Genomic DNA, 23,165 nt, shown 5'->3' with positions numbered 1-23,165 from the left:
CTAAATTGCATGTCTTTCTGTTGAGTGACCAAAAATGTGGATTCTGAAATCACTTTGTATACTTCTATTAAGTCCTATTAAGACACATTCCCATCGTCTTGATGGGCTTTTTCATACAGCAGACAACAGGCTGTGTACCATTAAGCTTTCATGTTTAAGGACAATCTGCTCATTCCAAAATGAAACTGCCGCACCTCTGGCTTCAGCTAGTAAAGGTCATTCTCTTCCTTTTCAATAGGTATCCCTAAAATTATAAGGACCCTTCCAGGAATTTTCCTCACTTGGATCTAATAGCAATTCATTCTGCTATAACTTCTTCAGTGGACAGCAATGATGGTTTGCAGCAAATTCAGAACAGTTTTCTACCTATGGGATTTATAATTGATTGAGATAAAAAGCAAAATAAACAAAACAAAACAAAACAAATTTGTATCAGAAATGCACACTGCTGATCGGTAACACCAACTGAGCATAAACTTTAGAAGTTTGGTGGCTATTCTCCTTCTTTTACTTTCGACAATTATCTGTCTTTATAAAATTGGAAATGTCTTTGGTTTTTATTTATTTTATTGTTGATGAATTCCAACTGATTATTCCGTATGTGTGTAGCTAATTCGCCTCTGTGAGCAAATGACGTATTTTTAAGACCTCTAATAATTGAGCATGTAGAGTTGTGATCATTATGGAGTGAGACACATAGGGCTAAAAAAACAGCTGTTGGTCTCTGCCTTTTAGAATGTGTAGAAAATGGCAGAGAAGCTCTTCCCTGGGCAGGGTTTTTAGTATGGTAATGAAGGGAGTTCACCATGGTAATGAGGGGAGTTTGCCAATGTTCATCTCCAGCTCGGGCGTCTCCTGATCCAATGGGCTTGTATTTTCCTAGGGTTGATCATCTTCCTGGAACTTTTCTGAAACAACAAAACCTCAAATGCAAGAGTTACAAGTCACCCGGAGACCCGGGTTTAGGTTTCTGCTGAAGCACAGGAACCAGGACCACATCTTTACATTTGAGACTCTTGCCCCAATTTATTTCATGGCAGGTGAACCAGACACTGCGTGTTTTTGAGAAATGTACATTCTACCTAAAAACCCCAACACCAAGGCTTGCCTCCTTTTTTGCTCCTGCCCCACAGAATTCATCTGTCATCAATTTGAGATTTCCTGTAAATTCTTACATCCCCACCCTGCAAAACAGCAAGTGAAGTGGGTGCCTTAGAAGTTGGGAAGCAGCTTTTCAGCAGAAATGGGCAAAATGAGGAAGGTGAACAAGTGAGCAGATCACGTGAAGAAGTGGCCCCAGGCCTGCAGGTGCTCTTCACCACCGAGGGTGAAGTCTCCCAGCTGGGCTCAGCAGCCCTGGCATGGACGTCTAGGAAACCCAAAGGCCACAGAGCACAGGCTTGCTAGCAAAGGCAGCTCCCCTCTACCCCCTGCACCCCGTCAACTACAGAGTGTGGGTGAAGCCAACATTCTAGCTGTCACATGGTACCTTAGAGGAGGGAAAGGCAGATACAAAATAAAACCTGTTCTCAAATATAAAGGGAGAAAGGTAGTTGTAAAGTGGCATCAATACTGCATGGAGGGAAGTAAAACCCCAGACAGATCATTCTATGCTTAAGCCGCATGAAAAGAAATGTCACGACAGCAATATAAAAATGTCTGCAGGTGAAAGAAAAGTCAGAAAAGAAAAATATGCACAACATTTACTTTATAAGAAAACACTAGATATAGCCTTGAGATTGGTTTATAGAAAAGCTTGATAAGAATGTGGATTCAAGAATCAAGTAAAAAATGACTCAGAGACACGTTGATGAAGCAAGAGAAAGAGATTAAAAGGAAACTTTTAAACTTATAGAAATAAATTGAATTTTAAGGCCATCTAATTATAAAACAAACAAATACATTGCCAACAGGAACAGAATGAACATAACTACAATTAAATAGTTTCAATGAATGAAAACCAAAAATACAGAAATTAAATCAAATAGTAAGGCAAACAGAAGATAAACAACATCTCATGAAAGGATAATCACTATTGTGAAACAGAGACACCAAATTGTCATTCAGAAAATATATTCAAAGATATGAGAAATCTTCTGAACTTAATAAAAAACTGTCTCTACCAATCAGAAACTAGACCATTTTCCAAGAAATATCTACCACTTACAAAATGTGTACTACAGAAGCATAACTTATTTTACTAACTGCAAGGATAAGGAACTCATTTTTAGGCATCCAGATAGAAAAAAAAAATCAAATTAACTACATGAGAAAATGTCAGGTTGATCTTAGAATTCTCTATCACCAAAGGAAAGGAAACAATGTCTGCAAAGTTATAAAAAATGACAAGTTGAACTAAGAATATTACATTGAATCATAATGCCATTCCAATCTAAGAGCAACAGGTGTCTCTAAATATAAAAGGCCAGTGGAAGCTTACGTAATCTATCTCTTGGCATGAGGGAAGTTATCTGTTGATGAAATCTAGTCGTATCACCTAGAAATTGTGTTTGGCTGAAAATTTGTGAGACCTAATGAATGGTGGGGCTTAGCAAACGAAAGTCTAGAAATGGGCACATGTCACATCTTGAAAAGACATTTATGGATCTGGGAGCCTTTGGTCTTTCTGCTCTTCTGTCCAAAGCACAGTATTACAGTTGTTTAATGATTGTTACCACATGACGCAAAGATGGAAGGAAGGGCGTTTACTTCAGTTACCTAATACATCTCTCCTTCTCTGACAACTCTCTCTCTCTCTCAACTTGTCTAATGTTTTCTTTTACCCCAGTCTCCCGCAGAAAATGGCCAAGCCTCAAATGTCATTTACATGGATGTCTCAGCAGCTTATGCCTTCAGGCTGTCTGCATGCAACAACGCAGTTCTCACAGCAGCCTGTCCTTACCTTATTTTTCACAAGTAATATCTGAACCCCAGAGAGGTTAAGCCCTTGTTGCAAATCTGTACTGGTACGTAGGTAAAAATGTTCAACACTTAGTTCTCCGGGGAAAACAGTCCTTCTCTGTGGTATGTGCCGATTTCCACAGTCAATATTGGCAGCTTGACCAATGTCAAGGCATCAGCCCGACACCAAGAAGCTCGAAGTCCTCAGCGCCTGACCACCTGCCCTCCCAAGCTGACCGCCCTGTCCCATGCACCACTGGGGGCCGCTACCAGGCTCCAGAACCCCTTTTCCAGAACCACTTTTCACTTCTCCCTGGTCTTATTCAGCTTTACGTACAAGTTTTTCACTTTCCTCAAGATTTTATGTGAGATGAGTATATTCTGGAGAAAAACAAAATTTTGAATGTCATTATTTAATACACAAGTTATATTAGCATTTGCATTCAAGCCTGGGGTCTTACAATCAGTTTGCTGTTATTCCCGTTATCTTATCTCCAGAACACACTTTTATTAAAAGAGGACTTGCTTCATGTTTATATGGAGTTCTCGTTGAATTTACAGAACTTGCTCATTGACTCCTAAAACCCAGGTTTCCCTGAACCGTGAGAATCTCGCTTTTGTGAGGATGGAAAAAATAGCAAGAGTTCTAGTTACTATTAGCATATTTTTAGCAAAATCTTCTGGTGAGGTTACCTGCTGAGAGAGAAAATAAAATTTAAAATTATGTTAATATAATTTTAAACACTAACTATTATTTCTTAAGATGTACTTTGTGTTAAACGCTGCGTAGATGATACTTTAAAACACAATTACTTCTTAACTTTGAGCAAGGAACTTTTGCAGATGAAGGAGTTCAGGTGTTGAGATGTTAAATAACAAGGAGCCATTTGGTGATAGATTGGGGATTCAAGCAGGAATTTCTGAATTAAACCCTTTTTCCTACATGAGCTTTAGGAAGGAAAGGTCAGTATTTGATTTCATTTTCGTTGCACGTCTGAACTTCCTCAGGGACCTTTTCCCCTCATTGGACCAGGTTGAGCTCCCGATGAGCTCTCCTTAGAGGAATCTGACCGCATCTAAATTCCTTGCCCAAGCCTTCTGTTTTGTTTGACACCTGTTCATTTGCAGCACTCGATACGTGCCAGACATTGTTCTAGATACGGGAGCAAGGACGTGAAGACCAAGGAGAGCAATTTGTGACAGAAATAAAAATAGAGTGGAAAGAAATCAAACAATATAATATGTAAACAATATCTTTTTCTAGAATAAAAGCTCCACAAGGCAGGAACTATTTCTGGCTTGGTCACCCCTTAATGGCCTCTGTAGAACAGGGACGAAGCTACTAAATAATATCTGATGCATGCAGTTTTCATAAATGGAAGGCCATGTATGGGATATACAATCTGAATGCTTTAAAATACAGATAAAATAGCTTGAGGTGTTATATTCAGTGTTTCTTTAGATATAGCCTTTATATTAAAGAACTACATTTACTGAAATGTATTGGGTTATCTCATTTTACATTTTGCAAACAATTCATTAAAATATTTGGCAGCAGTTGACCAGTTGACTTTTGTCTTTTTTTAGGAGAAATTTGTGTGTGTGCACACACACATATACACACACACATACACACACACGCATATACATAAATGTACCTATGTGTTTTTACACAAATATATATACATATATGAATATTTGCATAGACATACAAGTAAAAACACATATGAAGACAGAGTTATATATGAAAATGTCAGTTATGTTACTGGAACTAGATGGCATATTTTACAAATTAAAATCAGCTTGTTTAATACTATTCATTAGTAAACAAGAGTGGGACATTTTTGGCACCATAACAGGACCCTTGTTCCCCAAGTCTGTGGCTTATAAGCAAGGATCTTGGGCTGCTGAGGCTGAGTTTCCTGACAATGGCCTATATGTCATGTTGGTTATTACTTTTTATTAGAAGGTGTTGGTGACCAGGCTTGTGCCTTGTAATCCATTTTGTTAGCTTTGTCTGCATCCTCCAGTCCTTCCTGAATGAATATGTGAAACGTCAGATCTCAAGTGTGATTGATAATTTTCCTACATATGACTAATTTTCAAATCTATCTCAACCAAAGCCTCACTTCACCCACAGAGCCTAGGTTTCATTCTTCTGCCGCATGAATGAGAGAAACTCATCTGTATGTTGCACTTCAGATAATGGGACCCTCCTACCTGCTCCCGACAGCCAGGGGGATATTTTAGCATAACGTTTAATCATCTTCACACACACACATGCATGCATAATTTCATGCTTGCAAAAATACCAAACGTCTCTGAACACGAAGCCCCATCTTCTGAAAACTAAGCTAAAGCAATATCAGCACTGGCCAAAGTCAAGCCTACTTTTACCTCTCCAACCTGAAGCAAACGAAGACTGTTAGGATTTTGTGTACAGCTTCAAGGTGCAATGTCCCATAGGAACAATTCTGCATGAAATCGTCAAGTCTTTCACTCCGTGTCCAGAAAAGTATGCAAAATGTAGAGCAAACATTTCATGAGGACAGATGTAGAGCTCCAGAGTATTTCCAGTTTTCAGCCTCCCTTGAGACAGTAGGCCCAGGCTATTCTTCACCCTTGCATTTCAGTCTGTGTGGTATTGCCTGTGTTCCATTCTGTGTGTAGAAGAGATTAGACATCTTTGTCCATCTGCTTGAGCCACAGGACACTCTGCCCTGGCTCTAACTGACTGGGTAAATGTGCACGCTCGGTCGGCTTGCCAACCCGGTTAGTGTATTTCCTTCTTTCATGCCAAAAAATACGGATTTGTGTGTGTGTGTGTGTGAAAACAGTGTGCCTGTGACAGTTAATTTTATGTGCAGATTTAAGACCCGTCAGTCTCCAAAATTGCATGAACTAATTTCTTAAAACGTCCTTTATCTCATTGTACATGTGTACACGTACATGTCTGTGTCTAGTCTACGCCTATGTCTCCATCTATACCTGTCACATATGTCTATGTATATTATATGTCTATGTATATTATGTGTCTATGTGTATATGTGTCAATATCTATGTCTCTATGTATGTGTCTATGTGTTATGCCTAGTTTGTATGTATGTGTTGTCTATGTCTATATGTATTTGTATGTCTCTGTATGTGTTTGTCTATGCATATGTCTGTCTCTGTATGTCTGTGCCTATGTGTCTACGTCTGTGTGTGTGTGTATATGTGCATATCTATTTGTATGTCTATAGCTATGTGTGTCTATATATGTATGACCATGTCCACGTCTATGTCTGTATGTGTATATATATTTGTATGTCTCTGTGTATACGTATGCCTGTGTCTATGTGTGTGTCTATGTCTATGTCTGTGTATTTATATGTATGTCTGCATGTATGTCTATGTCTATATGTATGTACACATCCTATTTGTTCTGCTTTTTTGGAGAATCCTGACTAGTAGAATAGCCACATAAAAATACTTAACTTCCTTCCAGTTAGATTCTGTCTGTCATAGTAACAACTCGTGGCCAGTGACAGCTAACTGAAGAATGACTGAATGCGGTTTTGGAAAATGATCTTATTTTCTTGTTAAAAACAAATGAATTTTCTGGCATGCACTCCTTTCCCCTCTTCATCCTCTTCCCTTTCCTCTAGTCTGGAGAGCAAAACTAGTACTTCCTTGGATTTTAGAAGCACATTGACTAACTGAGCAAGAGGAGCAAAAATAAACATATATTGTAGTAAACTGCAGAACATCAAGTTAGAAGAAAACCATAAATGCAAGCAAAGAGAAAAGACTGATTATTAAAGAATTCAACTTTTAGTTGTCTTCTCATCACAAAAATAGAGGCTAGAATACAGTGAAGAAGATTTTTAAGTTGTAAAGAAAAATAACATCTACTTAGATTTCCACAATAAAATAATTTTTTTTTTACTTATAACTAAAGATATAATCAATGTGTATTCAAAGATTCAGAGTGTTTATCACACATATACTCCAAATCAAAGGAAGAATAAAGAAGGTAATTACAGGGAAAGCAATTGTTCCTTAGAAGGAAGAAATTGAGATGTAGAAATGAAAGTAACAAAAAAGAGATGGTGGTAAACACATATATAAATCTAAACAAGCATCGACTGTATAAAATGACAATATGAATAATAATATCCTATAGTTTAAAATTAAAGTGGGGCATTATTTCTGGCAGTATGATAGATTATATTTCTGAATAAAATCTTTTCCTATACCCTTTCCTGAGAACAAATGAAAAGGCAGAATATTCGAGGTTTGCAACTGATGGCAAATAGGAACATGAGGTCATGATTGGAGTTCACAGCTGGCGGCCACAGCAACGCAAAGGCTCTCAGAAACTCTTGATGGGACACATCTCTCGTGACAGCTTAGAACACCTGTTGCTTGCAGAGAAAGAAACTGAGAAGGAAATGGGACTGGTTAGGAAATACAATAATAACAAGAAAAAGAGCATCCCTTGAGAATTTGGAATGATAGATCTCTATGACTCTGGCTTGACTTCAAATGTATGATCTTAGTTTGGTTGTGGGAACCCAAGTAGGGTATTTCAATTTAGATAACACCAGGTTGTTACTATCTTTCAGTGCCTGAAAAAATAAGTAAATATTATTTGTGTAAGAGAAGCCTCAATTCAGCACAAACGATTAAGGTAAGTAATAATACTAACCTAAGGATGGTGCCATCATATATGAGAGCTAGCAGAAATCCAGAGAAAATAAGGACAAATTGGCAACAACAAATTAGACCTTCTTGTACTTCAGGGAACTGAATAATCCCAGATAGTTTACAATAAAACATAATAATTCAGGATATAAAAGATAGGATTAAAAATAAGCCAGTCATAATGCATTAGAAAAAGTGGTTAAGTAGAGTCTGGGTGCAGTGGCTCATGCCTGTAATCCCAGCATTTTGGGAGGCCAAGGCGAGCAGATCGCTTGACCTCACAAGTTTGAGACCAGCCTGGGCAACATGGGGAAACCCTATCTCTACAAAAATACATTAACTAGCCAGGCATGGTGGCACACACCTGTAGTGTCAGCTCTTCAGAAGGCTGAGGTGGGAGGATAGCTTGAGCCCGGGAGGCAGAGGTTGCAATGAGCTCAAATTGCACCACTGCACTCCAGCGTGGGTGACAGAATGAGACGTCACTTCAAAATTGTTTTTCAAAAAGTGGCTAAGCAGATTTGAAAAAGAATCTTATTTGGTTAAATAATGTATTTGTTTTAGAACTTATTTAATCTAGAATTTTAAAAGTACAGACGTTGCAGATAAAAACAAACTAGCAAAAATAATGGATGTTTAAGACATCAGATTCAAAGCAGCCAAAAAGTAAATCAATGAGCTGGAAGATATATCAAAAAAAAATTACTCATAATACTAGGTGGACAAGGTAAGGAAATAATGAAAGATAAACTGAGATAGAAAAGTTAAACAGCAAGGTTTAACATAATCAACATTGATAACAGTGCAATAACAATAATCAATGTCCCAGAAAGTTGGAGTAGAGACTGAAAGATAGGTAATAATCCAGCAAAGTCTAATATATACATACTTACCAGTTTAAAGGTACTGCTCTAAGTGTTATAAATGCTTTAACTCTTTAATAATCCTATGTTTATAAATATTTATAAGCCTATAATCATATAATATTTGTGAGATTATTGTTCCTATTTTAACTATAAAGAGACTGAGGCATCAGAAGGTCAAATAACCTTACCAAGGTCATAGTGTTCTTAAATCATAAAAGCATGATTTGAACTCTGAATGTCTGCCTGCAGAGCTTGGACCATCAGTCACTCCAGAGCTGGGACTTTTAATCACTCTTCTATTTGATAGAGTAATGACTGAAGAATTTCCCACAATTTTTCAGGGATAAATTTTCTGAAGTATCTAAGTTTTCCAGTAAATCTAAATCTGTTCTACAATCAAAACTTTATTATAAATCTGAAGTAGATACGATAGAAATCAAGGGTGGAATCTAGGGAGGAGAGATGACCGTGTACGCAAGAAATGTCAGGTCCTTGCTTTACAGAGTGTGATCTCTGGATAAATTCTCTAAAGATTTAAAATTTAACAGGTAATGACAGAGGAAATAATGAAGGGTTCTATATGTATATTTACACACATACATATGTATGTGTATGAGTTATATAATATACATTTTATATACATTATAATGCAACATATTATGGCTATGTAAAATTAGATATATAATTTATTAGGATATATAATAATTATATATAATTTAATATAGACATTATATATTTCATTGTAATATATAATATGACATTCTATGTAATATAATTATATATTAATATGATTATTAATTTATATATAATTTTATATAGCCATAACATATTGGATTATAAGCCAAAATATGTTGCATTATATATATACACACACATATATAAAACTACAACAGCTAAATCCACATATCACAGCAAAACCTCAATAGACTCTCTCTACATTAAATAGACAAAAAATGTAGGCTAAGCCTATGAATTAGCAATGTGAGGGGATTCACTATTCACCAGAACTAAAACCAGAAACACGTAGGAGTGGTGCCTTGGACGATCCTGGGAAGACGACAGGCGGGAGCACCAGGGCTCCTCCCCACAGAGACAACACTTGCATGGCAGAATCTGTTTGACGTAACTATTTTGGAACTCTAGAGGCCATTGAAGGCTTGCAACTTCCAGGGAAAAGCTTAGGCATTACAGGGTGGTTAACTTAGGTCGAATTCATCTCACAGCAGAATACCAGCTACTCATCCCCGCTAGCGCCATGGCAGGCAGCCGCACACGTGTCTCTGCTCGCAGCTTGAGGAAACCAGGGTGGGCAAAAAGACCTTGTCCTCCAAACATCACGGATGTGCGCTATGGTCATCTATTGCTGCTTCTAATCAAAGAGGTGCAGACAAAGTGGTCATTGTTGTTTAACCTTCCCCTACGGTGGCAGGCCCCTCCCACCCCAGCTGAAGTGACTTCCAGGGAATTTAAAAAGGCTGGCGAGACGTTACAGATTAGTACATTCAAAACCAGCTGCATATATGGGAGAAATTAGAAAGTGACCTAAGACTCGGAAAAAAACCTGAGAAGACCTTAAGTTTACACCTCAGGCTGATCTTCGGCACAGAGAGCGCTTACAACAATGAAAAGAGAAAAAAAATTTCACTTAAAAAACTTTAAAAAATAGGGAAAACGGAGAATTTGATTTTTAATGATCACATTTTTAGATGCAAATGTCCATTTTTCAAGCAAAAAAAATTCACAAGTCATACAAAAAAATAAGAAGGTATGACTCATTCAAAGGAAAAAATTAATTGATAGAAACTGTCCCTGAAAAAAACTTAATGACAGATCTACTAGACAAAGACTTTTAAAAAATTATTTTAAAGATGCTCAAAGAAAGAAAGGAAGATGTGAAAAAAGTCAAGAAAACTATGTGTAAACAAAATGAAACTATCATTTTTGTACAGAAGACAACCTAAAAAGAAACAAACAAAAAATTATGGAGCTGAAAAATACAATAACTGAAATAAAGAATTCATTCACCAGAGGGACTCAAAGGTAGATTTAAGCAGGTAAAAGTAATTATTAGCTTATGTTTTTGGTCACAGAATAAATAAAAATATAATTTTGTGATATCAACAAAGGAGAGGGTTGGGGACAGTGTTATAAAGAGCAGAATTTCTATATGCCATTGAAGTTAAGCTGATATGAATTCTAATACTGTTATAATTTTAGAATATTTAATGTAATCCCCATGGGAACCACAAATAAAATAGCTCTACAATATATGCAAAAGAAAATGAGAAGAAAATTTAAATGTTTTACTATAAAACTCAGCTAAACACAAAAGAAGAGAGTAATGCAGAAAGTAAGGGACAAAAAAGCTATAAGGCATAATTGAAACAAACAGCAAAATGACAGAAGTGGGTCCCCCCTTATCAGTAATTACTTGAAATGTAAATAGATTAAATGCTCTAATCAAGACAGAGATCAACAGAATATATATTAAAAAACAACAACAACATGACTCAATTACATGTGGTCTATAAGAGAATACTTTAGATCCAAATATACAAATAGATTAAAATTGCTGACACATGCTACAACATGAGAGAACTGTTAGAACATTACGCTAGGTGAAGGAAGGCTGTTACAAAAAGACAAAAACCATTTGATTTCACTTATGTGAGATACTCAGAGGAGACAGAATCATTGAGCTACAAAATAGAATGGTGGTTGCTGGGCTTTGGGGAGAGAGGAATCGGGAGTTATGTTTTAATTGATATAATTTTCAGTTTTCCAAGATGAAAAGAGTCAGGTAGATAGATGATGGTGATGGCTGCATAAACATTATTAACGTATTTATTAATACATTATTTTACACTTAAAATGGTTAACATGCATGTTATATGTATTTTAACACAATTTGTAAAATGGGGAAAAATTGTTTTGGAGGTTCTAAGCAAAGATATCAGCCAAAAATAAAAATTATAAAGATTTGATAAAAATATTGCATCTCTTTCCATTGGGGTTACAAAGTATACTGGTAACAAATTAACTATATTGAATTAGATAACAAAAAAGATGAAAACGACAACCTACGATAATGAGGAGAATCCAAAGTAATACAAACTTTTCTCCAGTGAAATAAAAGTAATTGAGCACAGTGTATTTCAAGACCTTCCTACAAGAAGCAAAACCATCTAGCAGTCCTGAGAGGTCACTGATTTCTCCATGGAGAGTGTGAGTCGTAAGAGAGTGTGAGTCACTTCTGAAGGGCTCACTGAAGAATAAAGTATAAAAGACTTCAAGTAGTAAGGGAAGGAGAAATTAATTCTAAAGAAACTATCAAGAAATTATACATATCCTAAGTTGTATATAACAACAACAACAAAAAATACCACTTATCAAACGCTCACTGGCTGGATACAGTGGCTCATGCCTGTAATCCCAGCACTTTGGGAGGCCCAAGCAGGTGGATTGCTTGAACCCAAGAACTTGAGATCAGCCTGGAGAACATAGTGAGACCCTGTCTGTACATAAAATACAAAAATTGGCTGGGTGTACCTACATCCACCCACAGTCCCGGATACTTGAGAGGCTGAGATGGGAGGATCACCTGAGCTGGGGAGGTCGGGGCTACAGAAAGCTGGGATTGCAGAGTGAGACCCTGTCTCAAAACAAAAACAAACAAACAAAACCCAGACAAACACCCACACAGTTCTGCACTCTCTGGCAAGACTGGCATATGTTGAGCAAAGCCATAGTATAACCAGCCAAGGTTCCTCACAAGGAAAGTATGCAGATCCAGGGGCTTTTGGGAATATTCTAGGAGTTCATGGCTAAGTGGAAACTGCTCACTGCCAAGCCAGTGGCTCACCAAATTTAGACCACATCGATAGGGACCCTCGGGAGAGTTGGTTTGGTTCAGATCCTTCGTAAGACATTAAGTCAGCTTTAGAAAAGGAGCCAGAAGCTCTTGTGACAAGAGACTTTTCCATTTATACCTGCTTGCACCTGCCTGGGAGATGTCAAAACCAAATACCGTTTCACTACACTGGGATCTGTTTTAACTCATTATATGCAGACCACAGAACTCATCCCATTCTACCTGAAACGCCAGCTTTCAAGCCTTAGTTGGAACAGCTGCCATCTACAGTCACCACCTCCATCCCTCCACTCCCTCCACCCACACTTTTTGTAGTGCTAAAAATCCAGACATTCCTCCCTCAGCAATTACTCTGAATTTTTTTTTATTTCCTTGCTTGGCAAATAAATAAACTCAGTTTTGTTTGAAAACAATGAAGATGGTGCTCCATGGGGCATTGGGTTAGAGGTAAACAGGAGCAGAGCAGAGATGGCTGCTTTCATTATGAGCCCTTAGACACTGCTTGATACATTTATTTCAGTAAAGTGTTGTTTGATTAAGTTGAACCATATACAATTTCCATTTGTATAGACCAATAACGGCAGAATATTCTAAATTTATGAAGCTTTACTTAGTTTAATACTTTTTCAGGCAACCCCTTATAAAGACAAAGATTCCAGGACTTGAAGTTACCAATGACCAATTTTCACAAATGGAATCTGTTTTACTCTGAAGATGAGTCATATTACAGAAGACTTCTCACATCTAAAACTAAGTAAAAGAACTCAGTGAAACTACATTCTCTAAGTATTCATTGTTATTCAAGCCATGTATGTATTGTAGCTGTTTCTCTCACTTTTTCCTTAAGAATTTATCAATTTTAAAAATACTTACTATATTATCACATTATGCTTTTTAATTCTTTCCTAATTAAAATATCTAATTAAACGGTGATGAACACTGAGACCAAAATTCTATCTTTTTAATTTGATTAAATAATGTCATTAATTTTTGCCATACCCTTTACATGGAATGCACTCTATATTTTTATTTAGTTGAGTTCTAAAATATATATAATTAGAACACTGAGAAAATTCACTTCTGACTTATAGATTTGTAATTATATCTCTTGGTCTTTTCTAAGTAGTTTCTTGATAGATGACAGTCACATTAATGTAAATTTAACTTATTATTTTTAACATTTGTCTCTGAATTTATTGTTTTCGTTACTTACATACTTTTTGCACATATCACTTTAGGTTTTTTTTTTCTTTTTAGATGTATATATACATATACACGTGTGTGTGTGTGTATGTATGTATGTGTGTGTACTTTTTTTCTTCTGAGTGAATAATAACAGTAGAGTAGGATGGAGTTGTGGGAGCATGGACAGGGTGCCAGCAGATATGATACCTGGGTGGCTTGACTCTGTCCTAACTAGCAGATGCATTTGGCCAAGTCACTTTCAAATATCTCTCACTTCCTAACCTACAAAAGGAGGACTCTGTGCTGACCATTGTTTGGTTCTCCTAGTGTCATATTTTACAGTCGCATGACCTATAGCACACTCCATTTGTCTGACCATGTAAGAAACTTACTACGAGTTACAGACACAGAACATGTCAGCCCAGTGCCTCTCAGCTGGAACATCACACCATGTTGTCTTCCCTTTCAGGGCACCACATGCCTTAGATTTCTACCGGCACCTATAGTGATTCTGAAACTACATCTGGAACTTCTAAAAGTCATTACCAAATGAAGCAATCTTACAATTTTAAAAGTGGGCCAATTGTAGACCATGCTTTATGACTGCTGGAATTACTCCCACATAGAACCAACAACTGGGTCTAATAACCCACTCCATTGAGAAATTATAATAGCACAGTTTAACATACCATCAAAAAGTGAATTCCCAAACAACTTAATTTTGGTTCCTAGGTTCTCACTAACCAGTTTCTTTTTAAACGATGACTCAATTGCAGAATGCTGACTGAATCCACAGTTCATTACAAAGCACCATGCTCACACATTGACTTCATAAGTAATCTGTTACACTACATCTTTTATCCTCTTTGGATTTTTATTAATGTATGGTTTTGAATAAATGTATAGGAATTTCCCCACTTTCCTCTCAAATATTCACACCAGAAGTAAAAAAGTGAAAGTTCCCCAGAACTGCCTTTGCACATGCTAATCACAAGTGAATACACTAGTGTGTTATACCCATCAACTCAGTCTGTTAATTAACCACTAACAAGTATGGTGGGCATTCAGAAATCAAACACATATATTAAGCTTCACATAGTTCATGTCATGATTATTTTGGCATTGGCTTCTGTAAATAAGTTGTTATAATTTATGACACTGAATTTTTACCATATCTGGCAGCTGGAACTACGGAGCAATGAATTAATTGATTGGTTTTCATGAACTTCAATGAAGAAACAAAACCAATTGGTTTATATGTCATAGTATTTTTGGTTAAGACTGATATCAGATTTGCGGTTGTTATCTTTGTTGGGGCATTTAAAAATCGTTTGCATTTTAAAACACTTCTAATAATTTCTAGATATGTTTGTTTTAAAATAGTTGACATGGTGAAGTAGGACTAGTTTTTTGTCAGTGGTGCGATGGTGCATAAAGGTCACTGGACAACAATTTGTTTATTTAAACCAATTATATGACAAGGAAAACAAATTATGCTTGGAAACCATGGCATTATACATCATATATTGGGAAAGGGGTTATTCAACTGAACACTCTTGAGAACATTTATAATCTAAAGCTCAGTTATAAGTTTTGGTCTCAGAAATCAAGGACGTTTCCCAAAGACATGTAACCATGGAAAATGCCACTTACTGACCAGAAAAGACAATTTCATCGGCTAAGGCAGTTGATTTGAGTGGTGGGTTAAAGTTATGTCAAATTAACCGAGGCATATAAAATTTGTATTTATAACTTAACTGTGATGTCTATTGTTTGCTTGCAAAGAATATATTTAGGGATCTTCTTCTCTATTTTTTTAAATTCAACAAAAGTAATATCAAGAGGTCTTCTCATTTCAGATGATATGTTTTGGAAATCACCTTTTTGTTGGCTCTGAACAAACCTGTACTTTCTTGATAGGAAAAAAGTCATCATATGAAAAATATACTTGCACATGCATGTTTATAACAGTACAAATTGCAATTGCAAAGATATGGAACCAGTCCAAATGCCCATCAATCAATGAGTGGATAAAAATCTCTATGTTATAGTCTCACTCGTAAGTGGGAGCTAAGCTATGAGGATGCAAAGGCTTAAGAATGATCCGATGGACTTTGGAAACTCCGAAGGAAAGGTTGGGAAGGGGGTGAGGGATAAAACACTAGAAGCTGGGCTCAGTGTGTACTACTCGAGTGATGGGTGCACCAAAATCTCAGAAATCACCACTAAAGAACTTATTCATCAAACCAAATACCACCCACCTATGGAAAACCCAAAAACCTATGGAAATAATTTTTTAAAGGACAGTGAGAGATCACTAAGTACAGTGGCCAATGTTTTCTGTAGTTGTGGCCAAGTCACCACATAAGAAGTGGTAGTATGTGTGAGACGTGGGAGTATATGTCTTTCTTAAAACTGACATGACAAATATATGGAGTTAAGGGATCTCACAGATTCAAATCCTTCAAAATCTGCTGTCTATATCTGCTCTTTCTTTCTCTCTCTCTCTCCCCCTGTGTATATGTATACCTTTTATTATATAAGTACCTTTTATTTTAGTATGAATTTTAAAATTGGTTTGTCAATTTCTGCAAAAGAAAAAATATATTATTGTAATACAGATTGCCTTAAATCTGTAGACTAATTTGAGGAGTATTGCCAACTAAACAATATTGTCTTCGAATCCTTGAACACGGATTATTTTTCCACTCATTTAGATCATTTTTAGTTTATCTTAACAATGTAATATAGTTTTTGGTGTACTAGTCTTGGCTTTCTTTTGTTAAATTTTCTAGGAATATTATGCTTTTTGATGTTACTCTGAATGGACTTTTAGTTTTACTTTGAATTGTTCATTGCCAGTATACAGAAGTAACATTCATTTTTGTATATTAATCATATATCTTGCAACTTTTCTAAACTCCTTTATGAGTTGTACTAGTTTTTTAGTAGGTTTCTCAGTGTTTTATGCATACAAAACTATGTCATCTTGTGAATAACAATAGCTTTACAACTTCCTCACCAATCTCAATGTCTTTATTCATTTTTCATGTTTAATTGCCTAGTTAAGACCTCCAGGACAATGTCTAACAAAATTAGTGAGATTGCACATCCTTGTCTTATTCCTGATCTTAAAGGAAAAGCACTACACACTTCTCCGGAAGTATGATGATACCTATAGGTTCTTCAAATATGCCTTTACCAGATTGGGAAAGTTTTCTATACTGTTTTTTTTTTTTTTTTTTTTTTTTTTGAGAAGTTTCATCGTGACTGGGTATCACCATGACTGGGAAATTTCAAATATTTTTATGAAACTATTGAGATAATTGTGGCTTTTTATCTTTATATTATTAATTATAAAGTATTGCATTAATAGATTTTCCCATGTTACACCAGACTTGCATATTTGAAATAAATTTAATTTGATCATGATACATAATATTTTTATGTCTTGCTGGATTTGGTTTGCTAGCATTTGCTTCAGAATTTTTACATATTTATTCATGAAAGATATTGGTCTGTACCTTTCCTTTTTTTTAATCTGGCTTTGGTATCAAAGTAATATTGACTTTATCAAATACATTGAGAAGTGGTTACTCTTTTTTTATCTTCTGAATGAATCCATGAAGGTTTCATAGAATTCACAAGGGAAAGGGAAATCATTCAGGAGACACTAAGTGACAAGACCTACCTAGTTGTCTTTCTTTTTTTTTTTGAGGTGAAGTCTCACTCTGTCACCCAGGCTGGAGTGCAATCATATGATCTCAGTTCCCTGCAACCTCCCTCTCCCAGGTTCAAGCGATTCTCCTGCCTCAGCTTCCGGAGTAGCTGGGATTACAGGAGCCCACCACCACACCTGGTTAATTTTTTGTATTTTTGGTAGAGATGGGATTTCACCATGTTGGCCAGGTTGGTCTCAAACTCTTGACCGCAGGTGATCCTCCTGCCTTGGCCTCCCAAAATGCTGGGATTACAAGTATGAGCCACCCTGCCTGGCCTGTCTTAAAACACAAAACAAAACAAAACAAAAAAACTGCGGTGGCTCACGCCTGTAATCCCAGCACTTTGGGAGGCTGAGGTGGGCGGATCACAAGATCAGGAGATCAAGACCATCCTGGCTAATATGGTGAAATCTTGTCTCTACTGGGGGAAAAAAAAAAAAAAAATTAGCTGGGTGTGGTGGGGGGCACCTGTAGTCCCAGCTACTTGGGAGGCTGAAGCAGGAGAATGGTGTGAACCTGGGAGGCAGAGCTTGCAGTGATCCGAGATCATGCCACTGCACTCCAACCTGGGCAACAGCATAAGACTCTGTCTCCAAAAAAAAAAAAAATTATATATACATATATATGCTATTTTATTTTTTTATTTTAAGTTCCAGGATACATGTGTAGGACGTTTAGGTTTGATACACAGGCAAATGTCTGCCATAGTGGTTTGCTGCACCTAGGTATTAAGCCCCATGTGTATTAGCTATTTATCTTGTTGCTTTCTCTCCCTGTGGTCCCCTGACAGGCCCCAGTGTGTATTGTTCCCCTCCCTGTGTGTTCTTACTGTTCAGCTCCCACTTATAAGTGAGAACATTTGGTGTTCGGTTTTCTGTTCCTGTGTCAGTTTGCTGAGGATAATGGCTTCCAGCTCCATCCGTGTCCCTGCAGAGGACATGATCTCATTCCTTTTTATGGCTGCATAGTATTCCATGGTGTGTATGTACCACAATTTCTTTACACAGTCTATCATTGATGGGCATTTGGGTTAATTTCATGTCCAAAGAGCCCATTTTAATTTTATTTTTCTTTATTTTTTTTACTTCCTATTTCCCTTATTTCTACCCTTTATTACTTTTATACTTGTTTGTTTTGAATTTCCTTTGATATTTTTTCTAATCTCATAAAAATATTAATTTGAGATTTTAACTTTTTTTCTAATACAGACATTCATACTTATATATTTCTTCCTAAATAATGCTTTAGCTGTATCCCTTTATTTTTGTTGATTTGTTTTTATTTTTATTTATCCTGAAGTTTTGTTATAATTTTCCTGAAATTTCTTTTTTGAACCATTTTTATTTAGAATCATGTATTTGTTACATGTATTTTTTACATGTAAATTTTATATATAAGGGCATACTTTTATAACTTCAATTATTTTTAATATATTAAGATTTATCTTATTGCCTAACTTATGACCTATCCTGGAGAAATGTGCATTTGATAAGAATATCACATAGAGTGTTCTGTGGAACAATGATTAGAAGTAAATGCTAGTGTCAAATCCCCTATATCCTTGTTGCCTAGTTTTTTCAACCCATAATTGAAAGCAGTTTATTGAAATCTCCAACTATTATTATTGAAATACCTATTTCTTCTTGTCAATCCTGTCAGTTTTTCTTTTATATATTCTTGAGCCCTGTTGTTAAGATACATTTATAGTAATCAGATCTTTCTGTTAAATTGACCCTTTTATTATTATAAAATGTCTATACTTTTCTCTGCTCTTTTTTTTTTTAGTCTATTTTGTCTAGTTTAACTACTCCAGTTCTATTTTGGTTAGTGTCTACATGGCATATTTTTGCATCCTTTTTATTTGTAACTTTGAAACTTAAATGTATCTCTCATAAATAGCATATAGCTATATCACTGGTTTTAATCCAATCTGATGACCTGTACCTTTTAATTGTTTTATTTTGTTGAGTCTACTCACATTTAACATACCATTGATACAGTTAGACTGTTTCTTGTCATTTTGCTATTTTTCATACTTCTCATACTATTTCTTTCTCTTCTTTACATCTTCAATTTTATTAAGCAGATATTTTCTAGTGTATCATTTGAATTTGTTTTTTGATGCTTTGAGTATTTTTTAAATAGTTTTTACTGGTTGCTCTAGGGATTGTAATACACATATTTACTTCCCAGAATTGATTTTAGATTTATATTTGCTTAATTTTAGAAAAAGAGAGAAAGTTTGTTCCACAGTAACTCCAATCTCTATTTGTGCTATTTTTGCCATATATATATATATAACATATTTGTAGATTATGTAATCCACCATTAGAGATTTATAATTACTGTTTTATATAATCTTACATGTATTAAATAAGATAAAAAATTCTTTATTAATTTTCCTGTTTTTCATTCCAGTAGCCTTCATTTGTTCCTGCAGACTTGTGTTACCATTTGGTGTCACTTCTTTGCTCCACTGAGTCCTTCTTCCCTTCAGCATTCTATGTATTATACTCTCAAATTAATCTCCCTCTGCTACAGCTTCAGAAATTCAATTTTATTGATCCTGTCTGATATGGCCTGGCTGTGTCCCCACCCAAATCTCATCTTGAACTGTAGTTCCCATAATCCTCATTTGTTGTGGGAGCAACCCAGTGGGAGGTAATTAAACCATGAAGGAGGTGACCCCCATGTTGTTCTCGTGACAGTAAGTTCTCACAAGATCTGACGGTTTTATAAGGAGCTTTTTCCCATTTTGCTCAGCACGTCTCCTTCCTGTTGTCACGTGAAGGATATGTTTGCTTCCCCTTCCACAATGATTGTAAGTTTCCTGAGGCCTTCCCAGCCATGCTGAGCTGTGAGTAATTGAACCTCTTTCCTTTATAAATTACCCAGTCTCAAGTATGTTTTTATTAGTACTGTGGGAATGGACAAAATACACTGCCTTCTGCTATTGTTTTTTTTTTTTAAAGAGGAATGTGCAGTTACATAGCACTTTGTCATTACTATAAGATTACTTTTACTGGTGTCCTTTGTTTATTTATGTGGTTGAAATCACTGTCTTGTATTACTTGTCAGTTGGGATAACTTCCTTTAGTATTTCTTTAAGGCATGTGCACTGATAAATTAATCGTGTCAGTTTTGTTTATTTTAAAATGTCATTATTTCAACTTTATTGGTATTAACTTTTCATTTCCCTGGTTATAGAATTTTTATTTGATAGTTTTGTTATGTGTGTGTGTTTTCCTTAAGCATGTTAAATATGGCATTCCACTACCTTCTGACCGCCATTGTTTCTAGTGACAAGTCCGCTGTTAATCTTAGTAAGTTTAATTTTAAGTGAAGAATTCCTTTTCTCTCTTGTTGTCTTAAAATATTTTTTCTGTATCTTTGTCCTTTATTATTTTGACTGTGATATATCTCTATGTGAGTCCTTGTTGTTACTCTACTTTGAGTTTAAGATTTTTTTTACACATTAAGTGTAGATTTATGTTTTTCATCATGTTTAGGACATTTTCCTCATAGTTGTGAATGTTTCTCCTAACCCTTTCTTTCTTCACCTCATTATGTGTATGTACACTAATTACGCATATGTTGGTGGGCTTAACATTGTTGCACAAATCTCTGAGGCTCTCTTCATTTTTATTCAATCTCTTTTTCTATTTTTCAGATTTCATAATCTCCAGTGATCTTTATTCAAGCTCACTGACTTCTTTTTGCTGAAAGCACAAATTTATTGTTGAGCTTTGTAAATTTTTTGTAACTTACCGTTTGACTCCAGAATTGTCATGTGATTTTTGTAAATTCTAGATTTATTAATTCCTTACTAATAAGCTCTTTTAAGAATCATTGTCATTAGGTTTTTCTCTTAATTTTTAATCATAATTTCCTTTAGTTCTTTGAGTATATTTATACTAGTTGCATTAAAATATCTTTCTGCTAAACCCAACATCAAGTCCTCTTAATGGCAGTTTCTACAGCCTTATTTTTGTTCCTGTACAACAATCAGACTATCCCATCTGTTGGCAAGTCTTATAATTTTTTTGTTACAAAGTGGACATTTTAGATATTACATCATGAAAATTCCAGATTTTAATTAGTCCTACTCTCCCACGTAGATGTTGGTGTTGCTGTTTCTTGCTTGTTTCTTGTTATTTATTTGTTTTGCTGGACTAATTCAGCAAAGTCTGTTTTTCCTGAGGTGCACAGCTTCGATGTTTCTGCTCATTTTTATCTCCCTTTAAAAATTTTTTATTTTTAGACTTAGATTTCCAGAGGTCTCCCCTGGGTCATCATAGCTTAAAGTTTAGCCAGTGATTGGTCAGAGGTTGTACCTAAGCCTTTCAATTTTGCTGGTAGATCTGTGTGGAACGGATAATGCTTTCCAGTTGACCCTTTGTTCAGCCAGAAACGAATCACTCTCAGATGCCTGCTCTGCTTGCTCATTAGTGGACACACCTTGTGCATATACACAGCATTTCAGACTCTCAAGGATGTAACCATATCAGGGGCTTTTAGCTATCTTCTTCCCGGGTCCTCTCTGTTCAAGCTCTGAGTGGTATGTTCACTTACTTGTTGCTACTAATTTCATAAACCATCAGCCTTCTCTTAACTGCTCACCTCTAACACCTCTCTTAATTTTAAAGCCTTAAGGCATGAATTCATTTATGCCATATACCTATGAAGTGCAATTCCTCAGTAGAGCTGGGTGAACCTCTGTCCCACTGCACCAGAGCTGGAGGCGGGGTGAGGGTGGCCTGCTTTTACTGCAGTGAACACTCCTACCTTGCAACAAAGAGTTGGAAGGACGGTTGCCCCTTCTTGGTTTGCCTCTTCCATCAGGGAACCTATGACATATGAGTGGAAGTCTGGGAATGGTGGTAGGGAGCGACTGAGAATCAAATATTTTTGACTCGATGCAATTAGATCCTATAATCTACAGGTGAGAGCTGAGTGGCTGAAACAAGTCCCAATTATTTTGTGCAATCCACCCAGAGAAGATTTTCTACAACACAGAGCTTGAAAGACATGCAAGATGCTGGTGACTCCCTTCCAGGCAAAACTATAGCCTTATATCCAGAAGCTGGGGGAAAGGGAACCCTTACATTGTAGGCACCCATCCTGAGTAGTTCCCACAACATGGAGCTTGTGAAGATGGGGGAAGGGGCAGGTTGTGGCTCAGTGACAGTCTCAACCTGTTCTTATTGGGGTTTAGCAGGTTTTTTAGGATAAGTTCTTCTCAATTTGCTGGTATGTCCTTAGGTCAAGTTCCAGAAACTTTAAATGTATGTGTTTTATAATTTTCACCAGTGAAATGGTTGTTTCATTGAGAAAAGGATCTGCCAAACTCCTCACATAACTATTACAGCTCTTCTGACAACATTCTTTATTGGTTCTCTATGACATTACAATTGTGGTCAGATTCCATTGTGTGGGAAGATCTGACATGGAGATTAGCACCAGGGAAGTTTATGATGGTGCATTCCAAGGACTATCACTTGTCAGAGGAGGGAGAGAAGCAGGATTTGACAGAGAGTGTTGGGCTGTGATGTAGTTATAATGAAGTCCTCAGCTGGCCAAAAAGTTGGGATGGCCCTCAAAGTTGTCCTGAAGGGAGTACCCCTCATGTGCTCCATATCAGCAAAACACTGGACAGAAGCTAAACCTAGAAAGGGGTCAGGATCTCAGTGAGATGGCTGTATTTAGCAGCAACATTTCTGGAGAGCGTGACAGCCACGGGGCGTGAGCCAGCATCACACTCCTCAGCTGGGAGAAAAGGTTCTTCAGACCTGAACTGGGGTTCTGGGTAGAGCTGTTCAGTGTCCAGCAAAGTCACCATAATACTATGGAAATCAAGCATGGATTTATTTAAATTAATTTTGTTTGTTATTTGCTGTACTTACTATGTAAAGTCCAGGACTTACGTATTTTATC

The 23,165-nt window shown here is 36.3% G+C and overlaps 1 long non-coding RNA gene across 6 annotated transcripts in view; it reads right to left on the bottom strand.

The window, feature by feature from the left end:
* Positions 1–618: 618 nt before the first annotated feature.
* The window catches only part of LOC105489287 (uncharacterized), a 77,343-nt gene continuing 54,796 nt past the window's right edge, over positions 619–23,165 (bottom strand). For 3 of the 6 annotated variants that reach the window (XR_011617313.1, XR_011617315.1, XR_011617318.1), the window contains 2 exons: positions 5,299–5,561; positions 1,932–3,594 (listed from right to left, as the gene is read on the bottom strand). This is a non-coding gene — a long non-coding RNA (uncharacterized lncRNA). Of the gene's footprint in view, positions 909–1,931; positions 3,598–5,298; positions 5,562–23,165 lie in introns of those variants that run through there. The other 3 variants (XR_011617314.1, XR_011617317.1, XR_011617316.1) reach the window with 3 other exon arrangements.

Source organism: Macaca nemestrina, chromosome 19, assembly GCF_043159975.1.
Source record: "Macaca nemestrina isolate mMacNem1 chromosome 19, mMacNem.hap1, whole genome shotgun sequence".
Taxonomy (NCBI): domain Eukaryota; kingdom Metazoa; phylum Chordata; class Mammalia; order Primates; family Cercopithecidae; genus Macaca; species Macaca nemestrina.
This window is presented reverse-complemented; position numbering and strand designations above follow the sequence as displayed.